The following is a 27035-nucleotide window of genomic DNA, read 5'->3' as shown; positions in this document are numbered from 1 at the left end:
GGGGGATGAGAAACCACATGTACAGGAGGGAAGAGAAACTGCATGTACAGGGGGGAAGAGAAACCGCATGTACAGGGGGGAAGAGAAACTGCATGTACAGGTTGAGAAGAGAAACTGCAAGTACAGGGGCAAAGAGAAACTGCATCAACAGGGGTGGAAGAGAAACCGCATGTACATTGCGGAAGAGAAACTGCGTGTACAGGGGGGAAGAGAAACTGCATGTACAAGGGGGAAGAGAAACTGCATGTACAGGGGGGAAGAGAAACCAGATGTACAGGGAGGAAGAGAAACCGCATGCACAGGGGTGAAGAGAAACTGCATGTACAGGGGGGAAGAGAAACCACATGTACAGGCTGGAAGAGAAACCGCATGTACAGGGGGCAAGAGAAACCACATGTACAGGGTGTAAGAGAAACCACATGTGCAGGGGAGAGGGAAGAGAAACTGCATGTACAGGGGGGAAGAGAAACCACATGTACAGGGTGGAAGAGAAACCGCATGTACAGGGGTCAAGAGAAACCACATGTACAGGGGGTAAGAGAAACCACATGTGCAGGGGAGAGGGTAGAGAAACCGCATGTACAGGGGGGGAAGAGAAACCGCATGTACAGGGGGGAAGAGAAACCGCATGTACAGGGGGGAAGAGAAACCGCATGTACAGGGGGGAAGAGAAACGGCATGAACGGGGGGAAGAGAAACTGCATATACAAGGGGAAGAGAAACTGCATGTACGGGGGGATGAGAAACCACATGTACAGGAGGGAAGAGAAACTGCATGTACAGGGGGGAAGAGAAACCGCATGTACAGGGGGGAAGAGAAACTGCATGTACAGGTTGAGAAGAGAAACTGCAAGTACAGGGGGAAAGAGAAACTGCATCAACAGGGGTGGAAGAGAAACCGCATGTACATTGCGGAAGAGAAACTGCGTGTACAGGGGGGAAGAGAAACTGCATGTACAAGGGGGAAGAGAAACTGCATGTACAGGGGGGAAGAGAAACCAGATGTACAGGGAGGAAGAGAAACCGCATGCACAGGGGGGAAGAGAAACTGCATGTACAGGGGGGAAGAGAAACTGCATGTACGGGGAGGGGAGAGAAACGGCAAGTACAGGGGGGAAGAGAAACCACATGTACAGGGGGAAGAGAAACCACATGTACAGGGGGAAGAGAAACCGCATGGACAGGGGTGGCAGAGAAACCGCATGTACAGCGGGGAAGAGAAATCACTTGCACAGGGCAGGGGGAAGAGAAACAGCATGTACAGGGAGGGGGGAAGAGAAACCCCATGTTCAGGGGGGAAGAGAAACCGCATCGACAGGGGGGAATAGAAACTGCATGCACAGGGGAGGGGAAGAGAAACCGCATGTACAGGGGGGAAGAGAAACAGCATGAACGGGGGGAAGAGAAACTGCATATACAGGGAGAAGAGAAACTGCATGTACGGGGGGATGAGAAACCACATGTACAGGAGGGAAGAGAAACTGCTTGTACAGAGGGGAAGAGAAAGCGCATGTACAGGGGGGAAGAGAAACTGCATGTACAGGTTGAGAAGAGAAACTGCAAGTACAGGGGCAAAGAGAAACTGCATCAACAGGGGTGGAAGAGAAACCGCATGTACATTGCGGAAGAGAAACTGCGTGTACAGGGGGGAAGAGAAACTGCATGTACAAGGGGGAAGAGAAACTGCATGTACAGGGGGGAAGAGAAACCAGATGTACAGGGAGGAAGAGAAACCGCATGCACAGGGGTGAAGAGAAACTGCATGTACAGGGGGGAAGAGAAACCACATGTACAGGCTGGAAGAGAAACCGCATGTACAGGGGGCAAGAGAAACCACATGTACAGGGTGTAAGAGAAACCACATGTGCAGGGGAGAGGGAAGAGAAACTGCATGTACAGGGGGGAAGAGAAACCACATGTACAGGGTGGAAGAGAAACCGCATGTACAGGGGTCAAGAGAAACCACATGTACAGGGGGTAAGAGAAACCACATGTGCAGGGGAGAGGGTAGAGAAACCGCATGTACAGGGGGGGAAGAGAAACCGCATGCACAGGGGGGAAGAGAAACCGCATGTACAGGGGGGAAGAGAAACCGCATGTACAGGGGGGAAGAAAAGCTGCATGTACAGGGGAGAAGAGAAACCACATGGACAGGGGTGGGAGAGAAACTGCATGTACAGGGGGGAAGAGAAACCACGTGTACATTTGAGAAGAGAAACTGCATGTACAGGGTGGAAGAGAATCCGCATGTACAGGAGAGAAGAGAAACTGCTTATACAGGGGAGAAGAGAAACTGCATGTACTGGGGGGAAGAGAAACTGCATGTACAGGGGGAAGAGAAACCACATGGAGAAGGGTGGGAGAGAAACCGCATGTACAGGGGGGAAGAGAAACCACATGTACAGGGGGGAAGAGAAATGGCATGTACTGGGGTGAGAAGAGAAACCACGTGTACTGGGGGAATAGAAACTGCATGTACAGTGGGGAATAGAAACTGCATGCACGGGGTGGGAAGAGAATCTGCATGTACAGGGGGGAAGAGAAACCGCATGTACAGGGGTGAAGAGTAACCGCATGAACAGGGGGGAAGAGAAACTGCATGTACGGGGAGGGGAGAGAAACGGCAAGTACAGGGGGGAAGAGAAACCACATGTACAGGGAGGAAGAGAAACCACATGTAGAGGGGGGGAAGAGAAAACACATGTACAGGAATGAAGAGAAACTGCATGTACAGGGAGGAAGAGAAACCACATGTACGGGGGAAGAGAAACCACATGTACTGGGGGGAAGAGAAACCACATGTACAGGGAGGAAGAGACACCACATGTAGAGGGGGGAAGAGAAAGTACATGTACAGCGGTGAAGAGAAACTGCATGTACAGGGAGGAAGAGAAACCACATGTACATTTGAGAAGAGAAGCTGCATGTACAGGGTGGAAGAGAATCCGCATGTACAGGAGAGAAGAGAAACTGCTTATACAGGGGAGAAGAGAAACTGCATGTACTGGGGGGAAGAGAAACTGCATGTACAGGGGGAAGAGAAACCACATGGAGAGGGGTGGGAGAGAAACCGCATGTTCAGGGGGGAAGAGAAACCACATGTACAGGGGGGAAGATAAATGGCATGTACTGGGATGAGAAGAGAAACCACGTGTACAGGGGGAAGAGAAACCGCATGTACAGTGGGGAATAGAAACTGCATGCACAGGTTGGGAAGAGAATCTGCATGTACAGGGGGGAAGAGAAACCGCAAGTACAGGGGTGAAGAGTAACCGCATGTGCAGGGGGTAAGAGAAACTGCATGTACGGGGAGGGGAGAGAAACTGCAAGTACAGGGGTGAAGAGAAACCACATGTACAGGGAGGAAGAGAAACCACATGTAGAGGGGGGAAGAGAAAACACATGTACAGGGGTGAAGAGAAACTGCATGTACAGGGAGGAAGAGAAACCACATGTACTGGGGGAAGAGAAACCACATGTACTGGGAGGAAGAGACACCACATGTAGAGGGGGGAAGAGAAAGCACATGTACAGCGGTGAAGAGAAACTGCATGTACAGGGAGGAAGAGAAACCACATGTACAGGGGGGAAGAGAAACCACATGTACTGGGGGGAAGAGAAACCACATGTACAGGGAGGAAGAGAAACCACATGTACAGGGGGGAAGAGAAACCATGTGTACAGGGGGAAGAGAAACCACATGGACAGCGGTGGCTGAGAAACTGCATGTACAGCGGGGAAGAGAAACTGCATGTACCTGGAGAAGAGAAACTGCAAGTATAGGGGAGAAGAGAAACTGCATGTACAGGGAGGAAGAGAAACTGCATATACAGGGTGGAAGAGAAACAGCATGTACAGTGGGGAAGAGAAACTGCATGTACAGGGGAGAAGAGAAACTGCGTGTACACGTTGAGAAGAGAAACTGCAAGTACAGGGGGAAAGAGAAACTGCATGTACGGGGGGAAGAGAAACCGCATGTACAGGGGGGAAGAGAAACTGCATGTACGGGGGAAGAGAAACCGCATGTACAGGGGAGAAGAGAAACTGCATGTACAGGGGGGAAGAGAAACCACACGTACAGGGGAGAATAGAAACTGCTTATACAGGTGGGAAGAGAAACTGCATCTACAGGGGGGAAGAGAAAACGCATGTACAGGGTGGAAGAGAAACTGCATATACAGGGGGGAAGATAAACTCCATGTAGAGGGGGGAAGAGAAACTGCATATACAGGGGGGAAGAGAAACCGCATGTGCAAGGGATGGAAGAGAAACTGCATGTACTGGGGTGGGAAGAGAAACCGCATGTACAGGGGGTCAGAGAAACCATATGTACAGGGAGGAAGTGAAACCGCATGTAAGGGGGGATGAGAAACTGCATGTACAATGGGAAAAGAAACTGCATATACAGGGGGAAAGAGAAACTGCATGTACAGAGGGGAAGAGTAACCACATGTACAGTGGGGAAGAGAAACCGCATGTACAGGGGGGAACAGAAACCGCATGCACAGGGGAGGGGAAGAGAAACCACATGTACAGTGGGGAAGAGAAACGGCATGAACGGGGGGAAGAGAAACTGCATATACAGGGGGAAGAGAAACTGCATGTACAGGGGGGATGAGAAACCACATGTACAGTAGGGAAGAGAAACCGCATTTACAGGGGGGGAAGAGAAACGGCATGTAAAGGGGGAAGGGAAACCGCATGTACAGTTGGGAAGAGGAAGCACATGTACGGGAGGAAGAGAAACCGCATGTACAGGGGGGAAGAGAAACCACAAGTACAGGGGGAAGAGAAACCACATGTACGGGGGGGGGGGAGGGAAGAGAAACCACATGTACAGGAGGGAAGAGAAACCACATGTACTGGGGTGGGAAGAGAAACTGCATGTACACGGGGGATGAGAAACCACTTGTACGGGCGGAAGAGAAGCTGAATGTGCAGGGGGGCAGAGAAACGACATGTACAGGGGGGAAGAGAAACCGCAAGTACAGGGGAGAAGAGAAACTGCATATACAGTGTGTAAGTGAAACTGCATGTACAGGGGGGAAGAGAAACCGCATGTACAGGGGAGAAGAGAAACTGCATATACAGTGTGTAAGTGAAACTGCATGTACAGGGGGGAAGAGAAACCACATGTACAGGGAGGAAGAGAAACCGCAAGTACAGGGGGAAGAGAAACAGCATGTACAGGAGGGAAGAGTAACCGCCTGTACGGGGGGAACAGAAACCACATGTACAGGGGGCACGAGAACTCACGTGTACTGGGGAGGGGGAAGAGAAACCACATGTACAGGGAGCAAGAGAAAACACATGGACAGGGAGGAAGAGAAACTGCATATACAGGGGGGAAGAGGATCCACATGTACAGGGGTAAGAGAAACCCGATGTACAGGTGGGAAGACAAACCGCATGTACAGGGGGGAAGAGAAACCACATGTACAGGGGTGGAGAGAAACCACATGGACAGGGGTGGGAGAGAAACCACATGTTCAGGTGGGAAGAGAAACCACATGTACAGGGGGAAAGAGAAACAGCATGTACAGGGGAGAAGAGAAACTGCATGTACAGGGGGGAAGAGAAACTGCATGTACAGGGGAGAAGAGAAACCACATGGACGGGGGTGGGAGAGAAACCACATGTACAGCGGGGAAGAGAAACTGCATGTACAGGGGAGGGGGAAAAGAAACCGCATGTACGGGGGGTGAAAGAGAAACCGCATGTACAGGGGGGAAGAGAAACCGCATGTACAGGGAGGAAGAGAAACCACATGTACAGGGAGGAAGAGAAACCGCATGCAGAAGGGGGAAGAGAAACTGCATATACAGGGGGGAAGGGAAACTGCATGTACAGGGGGAAAAAGAAACCACATGTACAGGGGGGAAGAGAAACCGCATGTACACAGGGGAAGAGAAACCATATGTACAGGGGGAAGAGAAACCACATGTACGGGGGGGGGAAGAGAAACCGCATGTACGGGGAGGAAGAGAAACCGCATGTACGGGGGGAAGAGAAACTGCATGTACAGGGGGGAAGAGAAACTGCATGTACAGGGGACAAGAGAAAGCGCATGTACAGGGGAGAAGAGAATCTGCAAGCACAGAAGAGAAGAGAAACTGCATGTACAGCGAGGAAGAGAAACTGCATATACAGGGTGGAAGAGAAACCGCATGTACATTGGGGAAGAGAAACTGCATGTACAGGGGGGAAGAGAAACCGCATGTACAATGTGGAAGAGAAACTGCATGTACAGGGGGGAAGAGAAACTGCATGTACAGGGAGGAAGAGAAACCGCATGTAAAGGAGTGAAGAGAAACTGCATGTACGGGGGGAAGAGAATCCGCATGTACAGGGGAGAAGACAAACTGCATGTAAAGGGGGGAAGAGAAACCACATGTACAGGGGAGAAGAGAAACTGCATATACAGGGGGGAAGATAAACTGCATGTAGAGGGGGGAAGAGAAACTGCATGTACAGAGGGGAAGATAAACCGCATGTACAAGGGATGGAAGAGAAACTGCATGTACTGGGGTGGGAAGAGAAACCGCATGTACAGGGGGTCAGAGAAACCACATGTACAGGGAGGAAGTGAAACCGCATGTACAGGGGGGAAGAGAAACGGCATGTACACAGGGGCAGAGAAACCATATGTACTGGGGGGAAGAGAAACCACATGTACAGGGGATGGGGAAGAGAAACCGCATGTACGGGGGGGGGGGGGGGGAAGAGTAACCGCATGTACAGGGGGGAAGAGAAACTGCATGTACAGGGGGCAAGAGAAACTGCATGAACAGGGGTGAAGAGAAACCACATGTACATTGGGGAAGAGAAACTGCATGTACAGGGGTGAAGAGAAACCGCATGTACAGGAGGGAACAGAAACTGCATGTACGGGGGGAAGAGAAACCGCATGTACAGGGGAGAAGAGAAACTGCATGTAAAGGGGGGAAGAGAAACCACATGTAGAGGGGAGAAGAGAAACTGCATATACAGGCGGGAAGAGAAACTGCATCTACAGGGGGGAAGAGAAACCGCATGTGCAGGGTGGAAGAGAAACTGCATGTGCAGGGTGGAAGAAAAACTGCATGTAGAGGGGGGAAGATAAACTGCATGTAGAGGGGGGAAGAGAAACCACATGTACAAGGGATGGAAGAGAAACTGCATGTACTGGCTTGGGAAGAGAAACTGCATGTACAGGGGGTCAGAGAAACCACATGTACAGGGAGGAAGTGAAACCGCATGTACAGGGGGGAAGAGAAACGGTATGTACAGGGGATGGGGAAGAGAAACCGCATGTACGGGGCGGGGAAGAGAAACCGCATGTACAGGGGGGAAGAGAAACTGCATGTACAGGGGGCAAGAGAAACCGCATGTGCAGGGGAGAAGAGATACTGCAAGTACAGGGGGAAAGAGAAACTTCATGAACAGGGGGGAAGAGAAACCACATGTACATTGGGGAAGAGAAACTGCATGTACAGGGGGGAAGAGAAACCGCATGTACAGGGGGGAATAGAAACCGCATTTACAGGAGGGAACAGAAACTGCATGTACGGGGGGAAGAGAAACCGCATGTACAGGGGAGAAGAGAAACTGCATGTAAAGGGGGGAAGAGAAACCACATGTAGAGGGGAGAAGAGAAACTGCATATACAGGCGGGAAGAGAAACTGCATCTACAGGGGGAAGAGAAACCGCATGTGCAGGGTGGAAGAGAAACTGCATATACAGGGGGGAAGATAAACTGCATGTAGAGGGGGGAAGAGAAACTGCATGTACGGGGGGAAGAGAAACCCCCTGTACAAGGGATGGAAGAGAAACTGCATGTCCTGGGGTGGGAAGAGAAACCGCATGTACAGGGGGTCAGAGAAACCACATGTACAGGGAGGAAGTGAAACCGCATGTACAGGGGGAAAGAGAAACCGCATGTACAGGGGGAAGAGAAACTGCATATACAGGTGGGAAGAGAAACTGCATGTACAGAGGGGAAGAGTAACCACATGTACGGGGGGAAGAGAAACCGCATGTACAGGGGGGAATAGAAACCGCATGTACAGGGGAGGGTGTAGAGAAACCGCATGTACAGGGGGTAGAGGTACCACATGTACAGGGAGGAAGAGAGACCTCATGAACGGGGGGAAGAGATACTGCATATGCAGGGGGAAGAGAAACTGCATGTACAGGGGGGAAGAGAAACCACATGTACAAGGCGGAAGGGAAACCAGATGTACAAGGGAAGCAGAAGAGAAACCGCATGTACAGTGGGGGAACAGAAATGGCATGTACAGGGGGGAAGAGAAACCGCATGTACAGTGGGGAAGAGAAACCACATGTACGGGAGGAAGAGAAACCGCATGTACAGGGGGGAATAGAAACGACATGTACAGGGGGGAAGAGAAACCACATGTACAGGGGGCAAGAGAAACCACATAGACAGGGGTGGCAGAGAAACCGCATGTACAGCGGGGAAGAGAAATCACATGCACAGGGCAGGGGGAAGAGAAACAGCATGTACAGGGAGGGGGAAGAGAAACCCCATGTTCAGTGGGGAAGAGAAACCGCATGTACAGGGGGGAATAGAAACTGCATGCACAGGGGAGGGGAAGAGAAACCGCATTAACAAGGGGGAAGAGAAACGGCATGAACGGGGGGAAGAGAAACTGCATATACAGGGGGAAGAGAAACTGCATGTATGGGGGGAAGAGAAACGGCATGAAAAGGGGAAGAGAAACTGCATATACAGGGGGAAGAGAAACTGCATGTACGGGGGGATGAGAAACCACATGTACAGGAGGGAAGAGAAACTGCATGTACAGGGGGGAAGAGAAACCGCATGTACAGGGGGGAAGAGAAACTGCATGTACAGGTTGAGAAGAGAAACTGCAAGTACAGGGGGAAAGAGAAACTGCATGAACAGGGGGGGAAGAGAAACCGCATGTACATTGCGGAAGAGAAACTGCGTGTACAGGGGGGAAGAGAAACTGCATGTACAAGGGGGAAGAGAAACTGCATGTACAGGGGGGAAGAGAAACCAGATGTACAGGGAGGAAGAGAAACCGCATGCACAGGGGGAAGAGAAACTGCATGTACAGGGGGGAAGAGAAACCACATGTACAGGGTGGAAGAGAAACCGCATGTACAGGGGGGAAGAGAAACCACATGTACAGGGGGTAAGAGAAACCACATGTGCAGGGGAGAGGGAAGGGAAACCGCATGCACAGGGGGGAAGAGAAACCGCATGTACAGGGGGGAAGAGAAACCGCATGTACAGGGGGGAAGAGAAACCGCATGTACAGGGGGGAAGAGAAACCGCATGTACAGGGGGGAAGAGAAACTGCATGCACAGGGGGGGAAGAGAAACCGCATGTACAGGGGGGAAGAGAAACCGCATGTACAGGGTGGAAGAGAAACTGCATGTACAGGGGGGAAGAAAAGCTGCATGTACAGGGGAGAAGAGAAACCACATGGACAGGGGTGGGAGAGAAACTGCATGTACAGGGGGGAAGAGAAACCACGTGTACATTTGAGAAGAGAATCTGCATGTACAGGGTGGAAGAGAATCCGCATGTACAGGAGAGAAGAGAAACTGCTTATACAGGGGAGAAGAGAAACTGCATGTACTGGGGGGAAGAGAAACTGCATGTACAGGGGGAAGAGAAACCACATGGAGAGGGGTGGAAGAGAAACCGCATGTACAGGGGGGAAGAGAAACCACATGTACAGGGGGGAAGAGAAATGGCATGTACTGGGGTGAGAAGAGAAATCACGTGTACAGGGGGAAGAGAAAATGCATGTACAGTGGGGAATAGAAACTGCATGCACAGGGTGGGAAGAGAATCTGCATGTACAGGGGGGAAGAGAAACCGCATGTACAGGGGTGAAGAGTAACCGCATGTACAGGGGGGAAGAGAAACTGCATGTAGGGGGAGGGGAGAGAAACGGCAAGTACAGGGGGGAAGAGAAACCACATGTACAGGGGGGAAGAGAAACCACATGTACAGGGGGAAGAGAAACCGCATGGACAGGGGTGGCAGAGAAACCGCATGTACAGCGGGGAAGAGAAATCACTTGCACAGGGCAGGGGGAAGAGAAACAGCATGTACAGGGAGGGGGGAAGAGAAACCCCATGTTCAGGGGGGAAGAGAAACCGCATGTACAGGGGGGAATAGAAACTGAATGCACAGGGGAGGGGAAGAGAAACCGCATGTACAGGGGGGAAGAGAAACGGCATGAACGGGAGGAAGAGAAACTGCATATACAGGGGGAAGAGAAACTGCATGTACGGGGGGATGAGAAACCACATGTACAGGAGGGAAGAGAAACTGCATGTACAGGGGGGAAGAGAAACCGCATGTACAGGGGGGAAGAGAAACTGCATGTACAGGATGAGAAGAGAAACTGCAAGTACAGGGGGAAAGAGAAACTGCATCAACAGGGGTGGAAGAGAAACCGCATGTACATTGCGGAAGAGAAACCAGATGTACAGGGGGGAAGAGAAACTGCATGTACAAGGGGGAAGAGAAACTGCATGTACAGGGGGGAAGAGAAACCAGATGTACAGGGAGGAAGAGAAACCGCATGCACAGGGGGGAAGAGAAACTGCATGTACAGGGGGGAAGAGAAACCACATGTACAGGGTGGAAGAGAAACCGCATGTACAGGGGGGAAGAGAAACCACATGTACAGGGGGTAAGAGAAACCACATGTGCAGGGGAGAGGGAAGAGAAACCACATGTACAGGGGGGGAAGAGAAACCGCATGTACAGGGGGGAAGAGAAACTTCATGTACAGGGGGGAAGAGAAACTGCATGTACAGGGGGGAAGAAAAGCTGCATGTACAGGGGAGAAGAGAAACCACATGGACAGGGGTGGGAGAGAAACTGCATGTACAGGGGGGAAGAGAATCCGCATGTACAGGAGAGAAGAGAAACTGCTTATACAGGGGAGAAGAGAAACTGCATGTACTGGGGGGAAGAGAAACTGCATGTACAGGGGGAAGAGAAACCACATGGAGAGGGGTGGGAGAGAAACCGCATGTACAGGGGGGAAGAGAAACCACATGTACAGGGGGGAAGAGAAATGGCATGTACTGGGGTGAGAAGAGAAATCACGTGTACAGGGGGAAGAGAAACTGCATGTACAGTGGGGAATAGAAACTGCATGCACAGGGTGGGAAGAGAATCTGCATGTACAGGGGGGAAGAGAAACCGCATGTACAGGGGTGAAGAGTAACCGCATGTACAGGGGGGAAGAGAAACTGCATGTACGGGGAGGGGAGAGAAACGGCAAGTACAGGGGGGAAGAGAAACCACGTGTACAGGGAGGAAGAGAAACCACATGTACGGGGGGGAAGAGAAAACACATGTACTGGGTGGAAGAGAAACCACATGTACAGGGAGGAAGAGACACCACATGTAGAGGGGGGAAGAGGAAGTACATGTACAGGGGTGAAGAGAAACTGCATGTACAGGGAGGAAGAGAAACCACATGTACAGCGGGGAAGAGAAACCACATGTACTGGGGGGAAGAGAAACCACATGTACAGGGAGGAAGAGAAACCACATGTACAGGGGGGAAGAGAAACCACGTGTACAGGGGGAAGAGAAACCACATGGACAGGGGTGGCAGAGAAACTGCATGTCCAACGGGGAACAGAAACTGCATGTACAGGGGTCAAGAGAAACCGCATGTACCTGGAGAAGAGAAACTGCAAGTATAGGGGAGATGAGAAACTGCATGTACAGGGAGGAAGAGAAACTGCATATACAGGGGGGAAGAGAAACAGCATGTACAGTGGGGAAGAGAAACTGCATGTACACGGGATGGAAGAGAAACTGCATGTACAGGGGTGGGAAGAGAAACCGCATGTACAGGGGGTCAGAGAAACCACATGTACAGGGAGGAAGTGAAACCGCATGTATAGGGGGGAAGAGAAACGGCATGTACACAGGGGAAGAGAAACCATATGTACTGGGGGGAAGAGAAACCACATGTACAGGGGATGGGGAAGAGAAACCGCATGTACGGGGGGGGGGGGAAGAGTAACCGCATGTACAGGGGGGAAGAGAAACTGCATGTACAGGGGGCAAGAGAAACTGCATGAACAGGGGTGAAGAGAAACCACATTTACATTGGGGAGGAGATACTGCATGTACAGGGGGGAAGAGAAACCACATGTACAGGGGGGAATAGAAACCGCATGTACAGGAGGGAACAGAAACTGCATGTACGGGGGGAAGAGAAACCGCATGTACAGGGGAGAACAGAAACTGCATGTAAAGGGGGGAAGAGAAACCACATGTAGAAGGGAGAAGAGAAACTGCATATACAGGCGGGAAGAGAAACTGCATCTACAGGGGGGAAGAGAAACCGCATGTGCAGGGTGGAAGAGAAACTGCATGTGCAGGGTGGAAGAGAAACTGCATATACAGGGGGGAAGATAAACTGCATGTAGAGGGGGGAAGAGAAACTGCATGTACAGAGGGGAAGAGAAACCGCATGTACAAGGGATGGAAGAGAAACTGCATGTACTGGCTTGGGAAGAGAAACCGCATGTACAGGGGGTCAGAGAAACCACATGTACAGGGAGGAAGTGAAACCGCATGTACAGGGGGGAAGAGAAACGGTATGTACAGGGGATGGGGAAGAGAATACGCATGTACGGGGGGTGGAAGAGAAACCGCATGTACAGGGTGGAAGATAAACTGCATGTACAGGGGGCAAGAGAAACCGCATGTGCAGGGGAGAAGAGATACTGCAAGTACAGGGGGAAAGAGAAACTTCATGAACAGGGGGGAAGAGAAACCACATGTACATTGGGGAAGAGAAACTGCATGTACAGGGGGGAAGAGAAACCGCATGTACAGTGGGGAATAGAAACCGCATGTACAGGAGGGTACAGAAACTGCATGTACGGGGGGAAGAGAAACCGCATGTACAGGGGGGAAGAGAAACTGCATGTAAAGGGGGGAAGAGAAACCACATGTAGAGGGGAGAAGAGAAACTGCATATACAGGCGGGAAGAGAAACTGCATCTACAGGGGGGAAGAGAAACCGCATGTGCAGGGTGGAAGAGAAACTGCATATACAGGGGGGAAGATAAACTGCATGTAGAGGGGGGAAGAGAAACTGCATGTACGGGGGGAAGAGAAACCCCCTGTACAAGGGATGGAAGAGAAACTGCATGTACTGGGGTGGGAAGAGAAACCGCATGTACAGGGGGTCAGAGAAACCACATGTACAGGGAGGAAGTGAAACCGCATGTACAGGGGGAAAGAGAATCCGCATGTACAGGGGGAAGAGAAACTTCATATACAGGGGGGAAGAGAAACTGCATGTACAGAGGGGAAAAGTAACCACATGTACGGGGGGAAGAGAAACCGCATGTACAGGGGGGAATAGAAACCGCATGTACAGGGGAGGGTGTAGAGAAACCGCATGTACAGGGGGGTAGAGATACCACATGTACAGGGAGGAAGAGAGACCTCATGAACGGGGGGAAGAGATACTGCATATGCAGGGGGAAGAGAAATTGCATGTACAGGGGGGAAGAGAAACCACATGTACAGGGAGGAAGTGAAACCGCATGTACAGGGGGTCAGAGAAACCACATGTACAGGGAGGAAGTGAAACCGCATGTACAGGGGGGAAGAGAAACGGTATGTACAGGGGATGGGGAAGAGAATCCGCATGTACGGGGGGTGGTGGAAGAGAAACCGCATGTACAGGGTGGAAGATAAACTGCATGTACAGGGGGCAAGAGAAACCGCATGTGCAGGGGAGAAGAGATACTACAAGTACAGGGGGAAAGAGAAACTTCATGAACAGGGGGGAAGAGAAACCACATGTACATTGGGGAAGAGAAACTGCATGTACAGGGGGGAAGAGAAACCGCATGTACAGGGGGGAATAGAAACCGCATGTACAGGAGGGAACAGAAACTGCATGCACGGGGGGAAGAGAAACCGCATGTACAGGGGAGAAGAGAAACTGCATGTAAAGGGGGGAAGAGAAACCACATGTAGAGGGGAGAAGAGAAACTGCATATACAGGCGGGAAGAGAAACTGCATCTACAGGGGGGAAGAGAAACCGCATGTGCAGGGTGGAAGAGAAACTGCATATACAGGGGGGAAGATAAACTGCATGTAGAGGGGGGAAGAGAAACTGCATGTACGGGGGAAGAGAAACCCCCTGTACAAGGGATGGAAGAGAAACTGCATGTACTGGGGTGGGAAGAGAAACCGCATGTACAGGGGGTCAGAGAAACCACATGTACAGGGAGGAAGTGAAACCGCATGTACAGGGGGAAAGAGAAACCGCATGTACAGGGGGAAGAGAAACTTCATATACAGGGGGGAAGAGAAACTGCATGTACAGAGGGGAAAAGTAACCACATGTACGGGGGGAAGAGAAACCGCATGTACAGGGGGGAATAGAAACCGCATGTACAGGGGAGGGTGTAGAGAAACCGCATGTACAGGGGGGTAGAGATACCACATGTACAGGGAGGAAGAGAGACCTCATGAACGGGGGGAAGAGATACTGCATATGCAGGGGGAAGAGAAATTGCATGTACAGGGGGGAAGAGAAACCACATGTACAGGGCGGAAGGGAAACCAGATGTACAAGGGAAGCAGAAGAGAAACCGCATGTACAGTGGGGGAACAGAAATGGCATGTACAGGGGGGAAGAGAAACCGCATGTACAGTGGGGAAGAGAAACCACATGTACGGGAGGAAGAGAAACCGCATGTACAGGGGGGAATAGAAACCACATGTACAGGGGGGAAGAGAAACCACATGTACAGGGGGGAAGAGAAACCACATGTACAGGGGGAAGAGAAATCACATGCACAGGGCAGGGGGAAGAGAAACAGCATGTACAGTGAGGGGGGTAGAGAAACCCCATGTTCAGTGGGGAAGAGAAACAGCATGTACAGGGGGGAATAGAAACTGCATGCACAGGGGAGGGGAAGAGAAACCGCATGTACAGGGGGGAAGAGAAACGGCATGTACAGGGGGGAAGAGAAACCACATGTACAGGGTGGAAGAGAAACCACATGTACAGGGGAAGAGAAATCACATGCACAGGGCAGGGGAAGAGAAACAGCATGTACAGGGAGGGGGGTAGAGAAACCCCATGTTCAGTGGGGAAGAGAAACCGCATGTACAGGGGGGAATGGAAACTACATGCACAGGGGAGGGGAAGAGAAACCGCATGTACAGGGGGGAAGAGAAACGGCATGAACGGGGGGAAGAGAAACTGCATATACAGGGGGAAGAGAAACTGCATGTACGGGGGGAAGAGAAACGGCATGAAAAGGGGAAGAGAAACTGCATATACAGGGGGAAGAGAAACTGCATGTACGGGGGGATGAGAAACCACATGTACAGGAGGGAAGAGAAACTGCATGTACAGGGGGGAAGAGAAACCGCATGTACACGGGGGAAGAGAAACTGCATGTACAGGTTGAGAAGAAAAACTGCAAGTACAGGGGGAAAGAGAAACTGCATGAACAGGGGGGGAAGAGAAACCGCATGTACATTGCGGAAGAGAAACTGCGTGTACAGAGGGGAAGAGAAACTGCATGTACAAGGGGGAAGAGAAACTGCATGTACAGGGGGGAAGAGAAACCAGATGTACAGGGAGGAAGAGAATCCGCATGCACTGGGGGGAAGAGAAATTGCATGTACAGGGGGGAAGAGAAACCACATGTACAGGGGGTAAGAGAAACCACATGTGCAGGGGAGAGGGAAGAGAAACCGCATGCACAGGGGGTGAAGAGAAACCGCATGTACAGGGGGAAGAGAAATTGCATGTATAGGGGGTAAGAAAAGCTGCATGTACAGGGGAGAAGAGAAACCACATGGACAGGGGTGGGAGAGAAACTGCATGTACAGGGGGGAAGAGAAACCACGTGCACATTTGAGAAGAGAAACTGCATGTACAGGGTGGAAGAGAATCCGCATGTACAGGAGAGAAGAGAAACTGCTTATACAGGGGAGAAGAGAAACTGCATGTACTGGGGGGAAGAGAAACTGCATGTACAGGGGGAAGAGAAACCACATGGAGAGGGCTGGGAGAGAAACCGCATGCACAGGGGGGGAAGAGAAACCGCATGTACAGGGGGTAAGAGAAACCGCATGTACAGGGGAGAAGAGAAACCACATGGACAGGGGTGGGAGAGAAACTGCATGTACAGGGGGGAAGAGAAACCATGTTTACATTTGAGAAGAGAAACTGCATGTACAGGGTGGAAGAGAATCCGCATGTACAGGAGAGAAGAGAAACTGCTTATACAGGGGAGAAGAGAAACCACATGGAGAGGGGTGGGAGAGAAACCGCATGTACAGGGGGGAAGAGAAACCACATGTACAGGGGGGAAGAGAAATGGCATGTACTGGGGTGAGAAGAGAAATCACGTGTACAGGGGGAAGAGAAACTGCATGTACAGTGGGGAATAGAAACTGCATGCACAGGGTGGGAAGAGAATCTGCATGTACAGGGGGGAAGAGAAACCGCATGTACAGGGGTGAAGAGTAACCGCATGTAAAGGGGGGGAAGAGAAACTGCATGTACGGGGAGGGGAGAGAAACGGCAAGTACAGGGGGGAAGAGAAACCACATGTACAGGGGGGAAGAGAAATCACTTGCACAGGGCAGGGGGAAGAGAAACAGCATGTACAGGGAGGGGGGAAGAGAAACCCCATGTTCAGGGGGGAAGAGAAACCGCATCGACGGGGGGAATAGAAACTGCATGCACAGGGGAGGGGAAGAGAAACCGCATGTACAGGGGGGAAGAGAAACGGCATGAACGGGGGGAAGAGAAACTGCATATACAAGGGGAAGAGAAACTGCATGTACGGGGGGATGAGAAACCACATGTACAGGAGGGAAGAGAAACTGCATGTACAGGGGGGAAGAGAAACCGCATGTACAGGGGGGAAGAGAAACTGCATGTACAGGTTGAGAAGAGAAACTGCAAGTACAGGGGGAAAGAGAAACTGCATCAACAGGGGTGGAAGAGAAACCGCATGTACATTGCGGAAGAGAAACTGCGTGTACAGGGGGGAAGAGAAACTGCATGTACAAGGGGGAAGAGAAACAGCATGTACAGGGGGGAATAGAAACCACATGTACAGGGGGGAAGAGAAACCACATGTACAGGGGGGAAGAGAAACCACATGTACAGGGGGAAGAGAAATCACATGCACAGGGCAGGGGGAAGAGAAACAGCATGTACAGTGAGGGGGGTAGAGAAACCCCATGTTCAGTGGGGAAGAGAAACAGCATGTACAGGGGGGAATAGAAACTGCATGCACAGGGGAGGGGAAGAGAAACCGCATGTACAGGGGGGAAGAGAAACGGCATGTACAGGGGGGAAGAGAAACCACATGTACAGGGTGGAAGAGAAACCACATGTACAGGGGAAGAGAAATCACATGCACAGGGCAGGGGAAGAGAAACAGCATGTACAGGGAGGGGGGTAGAGAAACCCCATGTTCAGTGGGGAAGAGAAACCGCATGTACAGGGGGGAATGGAAACTGCATGCACAGGGGAGGGGAAGAGAAACCGCATGTACAGGGGGGAGGAGAAACGGCATGAACGGGGGGAAGAGAAACTGCATATACAGGGGGAAGAGAAACTGCATGTACGGGGGGAAGAGAAACGGCATGAAAAGGGGAAGAGAAACTGCATATACAGGGGGAAGAGAAACTGCATGTACGGGGGGATGAGAAACCACATGTACAGGAGGGAAGAGAAACTGCATGTACAGGGGGGAAGAGAAACCGCATGTACACGGGGGAAGAGAAACTGCATGTACAGGTTGAGAAGAAAAACTGCAAGTACAGGGGGAAAGAGAAACTGCATGAACAGGGGGGGAAGAGAAACCGCATGTACATTGCGGAAGAGAAACTGCGTGTACAGAGGGGAAGAGAAACTGCATGTACAAGGGGGAAGAGAAACTGCATGTACAGGGGGGAAGAGAAACCAGATGTACAGGGAGGAAGAGAATCCGCATGCACTGGGGGGAAGAGAAACTGCATGTACAGGGGGGAAGAGAAACCACATGTACAGGGGGTAAGAGAAACCACATGTGCAGGGGAGAGGGAAGAGAAACCGCATGCACAGGGGGGAAGAGAAACCGCATGTACAGGGGGAAGAGAAATTGCATGTATAGGGGGTAAGAAAAGCTGCATGTACAGGGGAGAAGAGAAACCACATGGACAGGGGTGGGAGAGAAACTGCATGTACAGGGGGGAAGAGAAACCACGTGCACATTTGAGAAGAGAAACTGCATGTACAGGGTGGAAGAGAATCCGCATGTACAGGAGAGAAGAGAAACTGCTTATACAGGGGAGAAGAGAAACTGCATGTACTGGGGGGAAGAGAAACTGCATGTACAGGGGGAAGAGAAACCACATGCAGAGGGGTGGGAGAGAAACCGCATGTACAGGGGGGAAGAGAAACCACATGTACAGGGGGAAGAGAAACTGCATGTACAGTGGGGAATAGAAACTGCATGCACAGGGTGGGAAGAGAATCTGCATGTACAGGGGGGAAGAGAAACCGCATGTACAGGGGTGAAGAGTAACCGCATGTAAAGGGGGGGAAGAGAAACTGCATGTACGGGGAGGGGAGAGAAACGGCAAGTACAGGGGGGAAGAGAAACCACATGTACAGGGGGGAAGAGAAATCACTTGCACAGGGCAGGGGGAAGAGAAACAGCATGTACAGGGAGGGGGGAAGAGAAACCCCATGTTCAGGGGGGAAGAGAAACCGCATCGACGGGGGGAATAGAAACTGCATGCACAGGGGAGGGGAAGAGAAACCGCATGTACAGGGGGGAAGAGAAACGGCATGAACGGGGGGAAGAAAAACTGCATATACAAGGGGAAGAGAAACTGCATGTACGGGGGGATGAGAAACCACATGTACAGGAGGGAAGAGAAACTGCATGTACAGGGGGGAAGAGAAAGCGCATGTACAGGGGGGAAGAGAAACTGCATGTACAGGTTGAGAAGAGAAACTGCAAGTACAGGGGGAAAGAGAAACTGCATCAACAGGGGTGGAAGAGAAACCGCATGTACATTGCGGAAGAGAAACTGCGTGTACAGGGGGGAAGAGAAACTGCATGTACAAGGGGGAAGAGAAACAGCATGTACAGGGGGGAATAGAAACCACATGTACAGGGGGGAAGAGAAACCACATGTACAGGGGGGAAGAGAAACCACATGTACAGGGGGAAGAGAAATCACATGCACAGGGCAGGGGGAAGAGAAACAGCATGTACAGTGAGGGGGGTAGAGAAACCCCATGTTCAGTGGGGAAGAGAAACAGCATGTACAGGGGGGAATAGAAACTGCATGCACAGGGGAGGGGAAGAGAAACCGCATGTACAGGGGGGAAGAGAAACGGCATGTACAGGGGGGAAGAGAAACCACATGTACAGGGTGGAAGAGAAACCACATGTACAGGGGAAGAGAAATCACATGCACAGGGCAGGGGAAGAGAAACAGCATGTACAGGGAGGGGGGTAGAGAAACCCCATGTTCAGTGGGGAAGAGAAACCGCATGTACAGGGGGGAAGAGAAACGGCATGAACGGGGGGAAGAGAAACTGCATATACAGGGGGAAGAGAAACTGCATGTACGGGGGGAAGAGAAACGGCATGAAAAGGGGAAGAGAAACTGCATATACAGGGGGAAGAGAAACTGCATGTACGGGGGGATGAGAAACCACATGTACAGGAGGGAAGAGAAACTGCATGTACAGGGGGGAAGAGAAACCGCATGTACACGGGGGAAGAGAAACTGCATGTACAGTTTGAGAAGAAAAACTGCAAGTACAGGGGGAAAGAGAAACTGCATGAACAGGGGGGGAAGAGAAACCGCATGTACATTGCGGAAGAGAAACTGCGTGTACAGAGGGGAAGAGAAACTGCATGTACAAGGGGGAAGAGAAACTGCATGTACAGGGGGGAAGAGAAACCAGATGTACAGGGAGGAAGAGAATCCGCATGCACTGGGGGGAAGAGAAACTGCATGTACAGGGGGGAAGAGAAACCACATGTACAGGGGGTAAGAGAAACCACATGTGCAGGGGAGAGGGAAGAGAAACCGCATGCACAGGGGGGGAAGAGAAACCGCATGTACAGGGGGAAGAGAAATTGCATGTATAGGGGGTAAGAAAAGCTGCATGTACAGGGGAGAAGAGAAACCACATGGACAGGGGTGGGAGAGAAACTGCATGTACAGGGGGGAAGAGAAACCACGTGCACATTTGAGAAGAGAAACTGCATGTACAGGGTGGAAGAGAATCCGCATGTACAGGAGAGAAGAGAAACTGCTTATACAGGGGAGAAGAGAAACTGCATGTACTGGGGGGAAGAGAAACTGCATGTACAGGGGGAAGAGAAACCACATGGAGAGGGGTGGGAGAGAAACCGCATGTACAGGGGGGAAGAGAAACCACATGTACAGGGGGGAAGAGAAATGGCATGTACTGGGGTGAGAAGAGAAATCACGTGTACAGGGGGAAGAGAAACTGCATGTACAGTGGGGAATAGAAACTGCATGCACAGGGTGGGAAGAGAATCTGCATGTACAGGGGGGAAGAGAAACCGCATGTACAGGGGTGAAGAGTAACCGCATGTAAAGGGGGGGAAGAGAAACTGCATGTACGGGGAGGGGAGAGAAACGGCAAGTACAGGGGGGAAGAGAAACCACATGTACAGGGGGGAAGAGAAATCACTTGCACAGGGCAGGGGGAAGAGAAACAGCATGTACAGGGAGGGGGGAAGAGAAACCCCATGTTCAGGGGGGAAGAGAAACCGCATCGACAGGGGGGAATAGAAACTGCATGCACAGGGGAGGGGAAGAGAAACCGCATGTACAGGGGGGAAGAGAAACGGCATGAACGGGGGGAAGAGAAACTGCATATACAAGGGGAAGAGAAACTGCATGTACGGGGGGATGAGAAACCACATGTACAGGAGGGAAGAGAAACTGCATGTACAGGGGGGAAGAGAAACCGCATGTACAGGGGGGAAGAGAAACTGCATGTACAGGTTGAGAAGAGAAACTGCAAGTACAGGGGGAAAGAGAAACTGCATCAACAGGGGTGGAAGAGAAACCGCATGTACATTGCGGAAGAGAAACTGCGTGTACAGGGGGGAAGAGAAACTGCATGTACAAGGGGGAAGAGAAACTGCATGTACAGGGGGGAAGAGAAACCAGATGTACAGGGAGGAAGAGAAACCGCATGCACAGGGGGGAAGAGAAACTGCATGTACAGGGGGGAAGAGAAACCGCATGTACAGGGGTGAAGAGTAACCGCATGTACAGGGGGGAAGAGAAACCAGATGTACAGGGAGGAAGAGAAACCGCATGCACAGGGGGGGAAGAGAAACTGCATGTACAGGGGGGAAGAGAAACCACATGTACAGGGGGAAGAGAAATCACATGCACAGGGCAGGGGGAAGAGAAACAGCATGTACAGGGAGGGGGGTAGAGAAACCCCATGTTCAGTGGGGAAGAGAAACCGCATGTACAGGGGGGAATAGAAACTGCATGCACAGGGGAGGGGAAGAGAAACCGCATGTACAGGGGGGAAGAGAAACGGCATGAACGGGGGGAAGAGAAACTGCATATACAGGGGGAAGAGAAACTGCATGTACGGGGGAAGAGAAACGGCATGAAAAGGGGAAGAGAAACTGCATATACAGGGGGAAGAGAAACTGCATGTACGGGGGGATGAGAAACCACATGTACAGGAGGGAAGAGAAACTGCATGTACAGGGGGGAAGAGAAACCGCATGTACAGGGGGGAAGAGAAAATGCATGTACAGGTTGAGAAGAAAAACTGCAAGTACAGGGGGAAAGAGAAACTGCTTGAACAGGGGGGGAAGAGAAACCGCATGTACATTGCGGAAGAGAAACTGCGTGTACAGGGGGGAAGAGAAACTGCATGTACAAGGGGGAAGAGAAACTGCATGTACAGGGGGGAAGAGAAACCAGATGTACAGGGAGGAAGAGAATCCGCATGCACAGGGGGGAAAGAGAAACTGCATGTACAGGGGGGAAGAGAAACCACATGTACAGGGTGGAAGAGAAACCGCATGTACAGGGGGGAAGAGAAACCACATGTACAGGGGGTAAGAGAAACCACATGTGCAGGGGAGAGGGAAGAGAAACCGCATGCACAGGGGGGGAAGAGAAACCGCATGTACAGGGGGGAAGAGAAACCGCATGTACAGGGGGGAAGAGAAACTGCATGTACAGGGGGGAAGAAAAGCTGCATGTACAGGGGAGAAGAGAAACCACATGGACAGGGGTGGGAGAGAAACTGCATGTACAGGGGGGAAGAGAAACCACGTGTACATTTGAGAAGAGAAACTGCATGTACAGGGTGGAAGAGAATCCGCATGTACAGGAGAGAAGAGAAACTGCTTATACAGGGGAGAAGAGAAACTGCATGTACTGGGGGGAAGAGAAACTGCATGTACAGGGGGAAGAGAAACCACATGGAGAGGGGTGGGAGAGAAACCGCATGTACAGGGGGGAAGAGAAACCACATGTACAGGGGGGAAGAGAAATGGCATGTACTGGGGTGAGAAGAGAAATCACGTGTACAGGGGGAAGAGAAACTGCATGTACAGTGGGGAATAGAAACTGCATGCACAGGGTGGGAAGAGAATCTGCATGTACAGGGGGGAAGAGAAACCGCTTGTACAGGGGTGAAGAGTAACCGCATGTAAAGGGGGGAAGAGAAACTGCATGTACGGGGAGGGGAGAGAAACGGCAAGTACGGGGGAAGAGAAACCACATGTACAGGGGGGAAGAGAAATCACTTGCACAGGGCAGGGGGAATAGAAACTGCATGCACAGGGGAGGGGAAGAGAAACCGCATGTACAGGGGGGAAGAGAAACCGCATGTACAGAGGTGAAGAGTAACCGCATGTAAAGGGGGGAAGAGAAACTGCATGTACGGGGAGGGGAGAGAAACGGCAAGTACGGGGGAAGAGAAACCACATGTACAGGGGGGAAGAGAAATCACTTGCACAGGGCAGGGGGAATAGAAACTGCATGCACAGGGGAGGGGAAGAGAAACCGCATGTACAGGGGGGAAGAGAAACCGCATGTACAGAGGTGAAGAGTAACCGCATGTACAGGGGGTAGAGAAACTGCATGTACGGGGAGGGGAGAGAAACGGCAAGTACAGGGGGGAAGAGAAACCACATGTACAGGGGGGAAGAGAAACCACATGTACAGGGGGAAGAGAAACCGCATGGACAGGGGTGGCAGAGAAACCGCATGTACAGCAGGGAAGAGAAATCACTTGCACAGGGCAAGGGGAAGAGAAACAGCATGTACAGGGAGGGGGGAAGAGAAACCCCATGTTCAGGGGGGAAGAGAAACCGCATCGACAGGGGGGAATAGAAACTGCATGCACAGGGGAGGGGAAGAGAAACCGCATGTACAGGGGGGAAGAGAAACAGCATGAACGGGGGGAAGAGAATCTGCATATACAGGGAGAAGAGAAACTGCATGTACGGGGGGATGAGAAACCACATGTACAGGAGGGAAGAGAAACTGCATGTACAGAGGGGAAGAGAAAGTGCATGTACAGGGGGGAAGAGAAACTGCATGTACAGGTTGAGAAGAGAAACTGCAAGTACAGGGGGAAAGAGAAACTGCATGAACAGGGGTGGAAGAGAAACTGCATGTACAGGTTGAGAAGAGAAACTGCAAGTACAGGGGGAAAGAGAAACCGCATGTACATTGCGGAAGAGAAACTGCGTGTACAGGGGGGAAGAGAAACTGCATGTACAAGGGGGAAGAGAAACTGCATGTACAGGGGGGAAGAGAAACCAGATGTACAGGGAGGAAGAGAAACCGCATGCACTGGGGGCAAGAGAAACTGCATGTACAGGGGGGAAGAGAAACCACATGTACAGGATGGAAGATAAACCGCATGTACAGGGGGCAAGAGAAACAACATGTACAGGGGGTAAGAGAAACCACATGTGCAGGGGAGAGGGAAGAGAAACTGCATGTACAGGGGGGAAGAGAAACCACATGTACAGGGTGGAAGAGAAACCGCATGTACAGGGGGCAAGAGAAACCACATGTACAGGGGGTAAGAGAAACCACATATGCAGGGGAGAGGGAAGAGAAACGGCAGGTACAGGGGGGGAAGAGAAACCGCATGTACAGGGGGGAAGAGAAACCGCATGTACAGGGGGAAGAGAAACTGCATGTACAGGGGGAAGAAAAGCTGCATGTACAGGGGAGAAGAGAAACCACATGGACAGGGGTGGGAGAGAAACTGCATGTACAGGGGGGAAGAGAAACCACGTGTACATTTGAGAAGAGAAACTGCATGTACAGGGTGGAAGAGAATCCGCATGTACAGGAGAGAAGAGAAACTGCTTATACAGGGGAGTAGAGAAACTGCATGTACTGGGGGGAAGAGAAACTGCATGTACAGGGGGAAGAGAAACCACATGGAGAGGGGTGGGAGAGAAACCGCATGTACAGGGGGGAAGAGAAACCACATGTACAGGGGGGAAGAGAAATGGCATGTACTGGGGTGAGAAGTGAAACCACGTGTACAGGGGGAAGAGAAACTGCATGTACAGTGGGGAATAGAAACTGCATGCACAGGGTGGGAAGAGAATCTGCATGTACAGGGGGGAAGAGAAACCGCATGTACAGGGGTGAAGAGTAACCGCATGTACGGGGGGAAGAGAAACTGCATGTACGGGGAGGGGAGAGAAACGGCAAGTACAGGGGGGAAGAGAAACCACATGTACAGGGAGGAAGAGAAAGCACATGTAGAGGGGGGGAAGAGAAAACACATGTACAGGGGTGAAGAGAAACTGCATGTACAGGGAGGAAGAGAAACCACATGTACGGGGGGAAGAGAAACCACATGTACTGGGGGGAAGAGAAACCACATGTACAGGGAGGAAGAGACACCACATGTAGAGGGGGGAAGAGAAAGTACATGTACAGCGGTGAAGAGAAACTGCATGTACAGGGAGGAAGAGAAACCACATGTACAGGGGGGAAGAGAAACCACATGTACTGGGGGAAGAGAAACCACATGTACAGGGAGGAAGAGAAACCACTTGTACAGGGGGAAGAGAAACCACATGGACAGGGGTGGCAGAGAAACTGCATGTACAACGGGGAAGAGAAACTGCATGTACAGGGGGCAAGAGAAACCGCATGTACCTGGAGAAGAGAAACTGCAAGTATAGGGGAGAAGAGAAACTGCATGTACAGGGAGGAAGAGACACTGCATATACAGGGGGAAGAGAAACAGCATGTACAGTGGGGAAGAGAAACTGCATGTACACTTTGAGAAGAGAAACTGCAAGTACAGGGGGAAAGAGAAACTGCATGTACAGGGGGGAAGAGAAACCGCATGTACAGGGGTAAGAGAAACTGCATGTGCAGGGGGGAAGAGAAACCGCATGTACGGGGGGAAGAGAAACTGCATGTACAAGGGGGAAGAGAAACCGCATGTACAGGGGGGAAGAGAAACCGCATGTACAGGAGGGAAGAGAAACTGCATTTACAGGGGGGAAGAGAAAGCGCTTGTATGGGGGGAAGAGAAACCGCATGTACAGGAGGGAAGAGAAACTGCATGTACAGGGGGGAAGAGAAACCGCATGTACAGTGGAGAAGAGAAACTGCATGTACAGGGGGGAAGAGAAACCAAACGTACAGGGGAGAAGAGAAACTGCTTATACAGGTGGGAAGAGAAACTGCATTTACAGGGGGGAAGAGAAAACGCATGTACCGGGTGGAAGAGAAACTGCATATACAGGGGGGAAGATAAACTGCATGTAGAGGGGGGAAGAGAAACTGCATGTACAGGGGGGAAGAGAAACCGCATGTACAAGGGATGGAAGAGAAACTGCATGTACTGGGGTGGGAAGAGAAACCGCATGTACAGGGGGTCAGAGAAACCATATGTACAGGGTGGAAGTGAAACCGCATGTAAGGGGGGAAGAGAAACTGCATGTACAGGGTGAAAAGAAACTGCATATACAGGGGGAAAGAGAAAATGCATGTACAGAGGGCAAGAGTAACCACATGTACAGGGGGGAAGAGAAACGGCGTGTACAGGGGGGAATAGAAACCGCATGCACAGGGGAGGGGAAGAGAAACCGCATGTACAGGGGGGAAGAGAAACGGCATGAACGGGGGGGAAGAGAAACTGCATATACAGGGGGGAAGAGAAAGCAGATGTACAAGGGAGGGGGAAGAGAAACCGCATGTACAGGGGGGGAAGAGAAACGGCATGTAAAGGGTGGAAGAGAAACCGCATGTACAGTTGGGAAGAGAAAGCACATGTACGGGAGGAAGAGAAACCGCATGTAAAGGGGGGAAGAGAAACCACATGTACAGGGGGGAAGAGAAACCACATGTACGGGGGGAAGAGAAACCACGTGTACAGGAGGGAAGAGAAACCACATGTACTGGGGTGGGAAGAGAAACTGCATGTACACGGGGGATGAGAAACCACATGTACGGGCGGAAGAGAAGCTGAATGTGCAGGGGGGCAGAGAAACGACATGTACAGGGGGAAGAGAAACCGCATGTACAGGGGAGAAGAGAAACTGCAAATACAAGGTGTAAGTGAAACTGCATGTACAGGGGGGAGGAGAAACTGGCATATACAGGGGGGAAAAGAAACTGCATATACAGGGGGGAAGAGAAACCGCATGTAAAAGGGCAGGAAGAGAAACTGCATGTACTGGGGTGGGAAGAGAAACCGCATGTACAGGGGGGAAGAGAAACCACATGTACAGGGAGGAAGAGAAACCGCAAGTACAGGGGGGAAGAGAAACAGCATGTACAGGAGGGAAGAGTAACTGCCTGTACGGGGGGAACAGAAACCACATGTACAGGGGGGACGAGAACTCACATGTACTGGGGAGGGGGAAGAGAAACTGCATGTACAAGGAGCAAGAGAAAACACATGGACAGGGAGGAAGAGTAACTGCATATACAGGGGGGAAGAGGA

The sequence above is a fragment of the Carcharodon carcharias genome, chromosome 19, assembly GCF_017639515.1.
Source record: "Carcharodon carcharias isolate sCarCar2 chromosome 19, sCarCar2.pri, whole genome shotgun sequence".
Lineage (NCBI taxonomy): Eukaryota > Metazoa > Chordata > Chondrichthyes > Lamniformes > Lamnidae > Carcharodon > Carcharodon carcharias.
Note: the sequence above shows the minus strand (reverse complement) of the source record.